Source organism: Eumetopias jubatus, unplaced genomic scaffold (genome assembly GCF_037043125.1).
Source record: "Eumetopias jubatus isolate StellerSeaLion01/CBP00866 unplaced genomic scaffold, mEumJub1_p1.0 scaffold_1, whole genome shotgun sequence".
Taxonomy (NCBI): domain Eukaryota; kingdom Metazoa; phylum Chordata; class Mammalia; order Carnivora; family Otariidae; genus Eumetopias; species Eumetopias jubatus.
Window position 1 is genome coordinate 122,584,802 of NW_028274807.1, and position 6,119 is coordinate 122,590,920.

The 6,119-nt window shown below is 37.7% G+C and overlaps 1 pseudogene; it reads right to left on the reverse strand.

The window, feature by feature from the left end:
- Positions 1–559: 559 nt before the first annotated feature.
- LOC114205576 (NHP2-like protein 1 pseudogene) lies at positions 560–1,038 on the reverse strand (annotated as a pseudogene).
- Between the last annotated feature and the right edge of the window lie 5,081 nt (positions 1,039–6,119).

A 6,119-nucleotide genomic window follows, 5' to 3' on the forward strand; every position in this document is an offset into this window, starting at 1 on the left:
TGGAATTCTGTGGCATATTTCTTTGATATGCTACTGCCCTGCCACCCTCAGGGGCATGGTTGGGAGTTGGGGGAGAAGGGCAATATCACATTACCAAAGCAAATAGGGGTATATTAGCAAATGGCACTTGAACATACACCTGACAACCTCACAGGGTACATGCTTTCTCCCCAAATGATACATAATCCCCTGGAGAGCAAACATGTACAGAATGGCTTTGTAAGCTAGACACAAGGGATACAAAGTGCATGGTGTTTAATTCTGCCATGCCCTCCACGCAGTAGGAAGTTAGCACCTGAAAGCTGGAACCAGATCTCTATCCTGACTCTCCCCTGCCTTTGAATGGTGTCACCATTTGACTTCTGCCTGTTCTCAGCATTAGTTCATTTTTCAAAAGGGAGGATAAGATGGCAGAGAGAGAGAGAGTAGAATGGGAGATTGGGGGTGGGGTGGGGGAGTAATATATGGATAACCACCTGTAAAACTAAACAAAAGCAATACAAAGATGCAAAAACCAGATTTAGTACTATAATATAACAAGAGAAGGTAGCTGGAGACACTACATGCTAACACAGAAAATATGATACACAACTCTCAGTGTAGCAGAGGCCGCCGGGGTCGGCTGAGGACTTTTCAGGGACTGCTGAATGGACTGTATCTGCCGCTTCAGCTGTGAGCCTTCTTTGATGGTGACACGATCAGAGATGACAGACCTGGAAACCCCACAGGCCCACCCTAGGGTCTGCTTGGAGCGGGAGTACACAAACATGTAGGACATACTCTTATCCTGGCACAGCAGCAGAAGGTGAAAGATGATCTCCAGGAGCTCAGCGTCTGCAGCCATCACAACGAACTCAGAGATGCCTCTGTTGAGGGTTTTGGTAGTTTCATTGGCTCCTTTCCAAAGCTGCTTGTAGTTACATGCCTGCTGAACAAGGTCCGGTCATTTCTTGTGAGGTGGGTGTCTGCGAGGAGGTAGGCCTTTGGATTTACATCAGCCTCAGTCACTGCATTGGCTTTGGTGGTCTCCCACCCCATGCTGCAGGGACACAGAAATGACCCACCCACAGGGAAGCAGGAAGTGGCTAGTGTTGAAGTCTTTTAACCAAAAATAGCAGTCACCTACCTTTCTCTTTATGCTTCCTTCTCAATCCTGAAAAAAAGCAACCATTTAAAATTTCTAGGTTCTTTTTATGGTATTTAGTCCATATTTCTACAGATGTTCCTTGTTTCATCACATTTACACATTGAGTTTATATTACAGTAGATGAAGATTTTAGCATTCTCATCTATTCCATTACCCTCTCCTTTTCTTCTCTATGTGTATCACAATTTTTAGTTAAATACCTATGCAGTGTTGTTATAATTGTGAAAATACTCTTTCTTGCTTTGCAAGGCAGGGTATCATAATGTATAATATATGGTAGTGTTACAATGTATTACAGTATATAGTGCAAATGTTTCCTTTCTTGTATGCCTTCTGGCTTTTCTTGGAATTAACTATTGTCTTCTTTTTTCATTTGCTTAATTTGCTTTGACTCATGGCTATGTTTTCCAACATCCTCCAACTCTCAATAAACCACCTCTCAGTACAACTTGTCACATGGTAAAACTTCTCAGTTCATCTCTTTGCTCTGAGACATCCCACCTGAAACCCTCTGTTTTCCAGTTTACCCTGGATTGAGTTCTAGTCTCTAGTCCTGTCGTATGTATAGCCTGACAATTTCCATGCTATTATCCTGGAGATTCATGATCCTATAGGAGATACCATGTTTCTAGGAGTCCATATCTTTCCATATCTTTTCTTCATTTTGTCAGAATACATCCACCAGTGAAAAGCTTCATGAAAGATAAATTTTTTTTTATCTTGATACCTTGCATGTGTGTAAATTGACTTATTCTATCTTCACTTTTGATTGATACATAGAATTCTATGTTGAAAACCATATTCATTCAGTTGCTGTTGAAAAGGTTCATGGCTTTTGCTTGATTCTTTGTAGGTAAACTGCTTTTTTGAAAATTCTTTGGGTCTTCTCTAAACTCTTAAATTTTATGATAATGTGCCTTAACAGGGTCTTATTTTTTTCACTGGACAAATACTGACAAGGTTCATTCAATCTAAAAACTCATGTCCTTTACTTCTTAGATACTTTCTGGTATTTTTAAAAAATAATTTCCTCTTCAAAATCTTATCTATTTTCTCCTCTTGAAATTCTTCCTAGTTGTATGTTGGACCTCCAGGAGTGATTTTCTAATTTTCTTTTCTTTTCACATCCATTTTCCCCTCTTCTTTTTTGTTCTACTTTTGACCATTTTATCAACTTTTTAAAATTTTGGCTAATCATATATGTAATTTCTAAGAGTTCTATTTTCTAAAATATGTTACCTTTATCTCATGGATATAGTATTTTTTTTTGAAGGACATTAATTATGGTCCTTCATTAATGACATTTCTTCTGTTCCTAGCATTGTCTCTGTTTCCTTCAAATTCCCCTTTGTTTCTTTGTTTTTGGTCCATGTTTTCATGGTAAAATGCTGTTATCCATTTATATTTAAGAGTGAGGTTCTAAAAAGTTTATTGAAAATTCTGTGTATGTGGACGAGGCCTTGCCTTTGGTGTAGTTTACTTTCCACAGAGAAGAGTCTTTTAGTTTTTTGCCTTCATGTATGAGCCTGGCTTATAGCATTCTGGAATTTGGGTGGGGAAAATGTCAGTGTGGGTTCCTCTCTTCAGTGGTTTACAAGCAATCCTCTCTTCCCACTTTCAGTTTGGCATCTCACTTTCTACATCTTCTGTTCTGATTCAAGTCTAGAGTTCTCTTGCTCAATTTTTCCAGAGAATATACTTCCAGTACCCTGAGGGTAGGGGACTGATCACTTAACTCTGCTGTGAAGTGATATGAATTTGGAGAGTCAAATTGCTTCTTATATGGACTAAACAATCCCTCTGTTTTCAGTTCCCTTCCACTCTGTTTTCTGAAGTATATGTTGCTTAATTGAGTCTTTCTGGGGTTGTGTGGTTGAATTGGCTTCCTTCTCACTAGTTACTCTCTGCAAATAATTACATTTACCTTTCTGTTCCTCTCAGTAATTTATTTTACTTACCCATCTGCTTTCCCACTCTCTCTATATTCTACCTCAGTCAATGAACATGAAATTTGTTTGCTTATTTATTTTTTCTCCTTGGTATTTGGAAGTGATTTTCAAGCAGGGAGATGGGGAAAACACCTTAACGTCACTTTTAAAGGCAAGAAAATGTGTCAAAATGGACATCATGGTGTCTTAGGCAGCCACAGTTAGTCTCTTTTTCTCATGTCTCCTGCATTTTAATGGGGGCAATAAAGGACCAGGTAGTTCAGGGCAGAAAGAAAAGAACAGAGGCAAGCTCTATGTTCCTAAATACAGTGATAATATGTAACCCACATTGGACAAAACCTGCCTTTTTCCCTCTCATTTTCTAAATCCTCAGATTCGGAGGAACTTGTATCCCAGGTTTACCTGCACTCTGCAAGATGTAACTGACTCTGTTTCAGATGATTCTTGTAAATAAAGAGAATAGGACAAGCAAAGTGATTTTTGTACATGAACTACCTTTCTAGATGCCCAAGGGAGCTTGCTTTAAGAATAGTAAATCCTTGTACAATGTATAGGTGGAATTTTTAGAAAGGTTTTCCTTAAAATACACCACATTCATGCAGGCACAGAAGAAACACCCAGTAGACATTCTCTTCTATAACAAAATTCCAAGCTGGGATTTCTTGTTGGTTCTAAAGCAAAAAGTGTTCATTAATAGAATGTGCTTTTGTGCCACCTGAGAGAAGTATTCCCTCAGGCAGATACTTCCCAGTGACTGCCCTGTGTGGAAGCTGCAGTACAGGGTGTCCCACATGACTTTCTCATATGAATATTGAATAGTAGTCTCATATCTGTTTTGGGGGTAGAGACTCTTTATTCTCAATAGTCTTGAAACTGTTTATAATATGAGAGCAGCAGAACATATTATAGTTACTAAGCACTTTCACATTTATCTGGAACTCAAAATATGTAGTTACTAATACAGTTATTAATTTATCTGGAACTCAAAACAGACCTACTGTCTTTTTTTTTTTTTTTTAAAGATTTTATTTATTTGTTTGACAGGGAGAGACACAGCGAGAGAAGAAATACAAGCAGGGGAGTGGGAGAGGGAGAAGCTGGCCTTCCGCAGAGCAGGGAGCCTGATGCGGGGCTCAATCCCAGGACCCTGGGATCATGACCTGAGCCGAAGGCAGATGCTTAACAACTGAGCCACCCAGGCACTCCCAGACCTACTGTCTTAATTTACTTCTTATGTCTGTACATTTGATTCTTAGTTCATGTCTTGTATTTGCTTCTTTCTCTCTTGAAAGGCCATCTAGGTATTTTGAAAACAGTTAAGAGAAAGGGTTAGGGATCTTAAATATCTCTAAATAAAATATTTTCATTAATGTCTATAAACAAAATCCTACATTTCAGCAGCAAAAAGTAAAGAGGAAGGAGGCAGAAAAAAATAGGGAAAGGGAAGAGAGAAATCCCTTTCTTGGGGACGGAGTTGTTTTGTGCAGGGGGGGCGGAGAATGAAGAAGGAATGGATGTTTGGCTGATTCACTCCCTGGGGCAAGCACTCCTTTCTTCACTTTACTGCATTTCATTCAATCATTAAATCTACACAGGCATCCTGCAAAGTAGGTATTGATATCCCCAAATTGGAGATAAGAAAACTGAGGCTAGCTATTTTAAGTAAACTGCCTATAGTAATTCAAGTAGTAAATAAACCTTTTGTGTAAATAGTAAAAACAAACAAGCAATAATAGCAACAACCGCAATAAAACTAGTCAAGTTTCTCTAAGACTAATTATCAAGGTTTGGGGGAGCAACATGGGTAAATTAAGCCATATCACTCAATGAATACTTTAACTGCTTAGTGCCAGTACTGTATTTATACACTCCCAAGAATATAGGGAAATGGACATGTAGGTGTCTTTGAGGTCGACAATGAATGTTTTCTTGACTAAATGTCCACTAAATCACAACTTTAAAAAAAAAAATTCAAACCCATGTGGAGTTTCTTTTTAAATATGTTTACAGTCTTCTAGCATTAAGATCTTGCTGTCATGGAACAATTTGAAACCTGACCAGACCTAATTATCTATGAATTCCCATTGGAGAAAGTTGAGAAAAAATTACTGGGCCGTAGTCAGGATATTTGAATTTAACCCTGACTCTTTTCTTTGATAACTACATGATTATTATAAAATTGTTTGACCTCCTTGAGTCTTGGCTTTCTTATCGGTATGATGGAGACATTGAAATATGAGATCTGTTCCAACTCCTAAACTATATTAGAGGACATCCTTCCTGCTGGAGAACTTTCCATCAGAAAGAGTCTGTGGGTGGTAAATTCTACTTGACATTTACTAAGCCCTTTCAATCAAGTAGGGGCTTGTTATTTTTTTAATTTTTGGAAATTTTATCTATACATTCATGTATTTACTCCCCTACATTCTCTTTATTTTCTTTTCCTGAATTCCTTTTAGTCAGATGATGAAACTTTTGGATCTTTTGGCCTTGTCTCTTTATTTTGTTTTCATACTCCTACATCTGTATTCATTTCTGTTGTATTCTGGTAAGTTCCCTCCACTTAGCTTCCACCTCATTAATCATTCTCTGCCAAGTACATTTTTCTCTGTAGACCATCTTTTGAATTCCTTCCACAGTCTCATTTTTAATGTCTATGACCTCTAATTGATTATTTCACAAGCATACACAAATGTATGTATACATATAGACATACACAAACACTATATTTTTTCACATATTTTTCTGAAAAATTAATTGAAGTTAATCTGTCTTGCTCTACTAAATTCTATTAATTATGCTTTCTTAGGTAACATTTCCTCTATTTGTTGAGGTTACTTCCTCTCATGGTGTTGGATTTCACCAAATGTTTGGTAATTCTTGCTCGAGAACACATTTTTGTATTGAAATAATGGGTTAGTAAAGTATCTTCTAATAACCATGCTGGAAAAAGTAAGATCACATTAGAAACTGTGGGCTATAGTCTCTCATTGGTTTGTCTCCCTCTCTGATTTCTCCCCCTT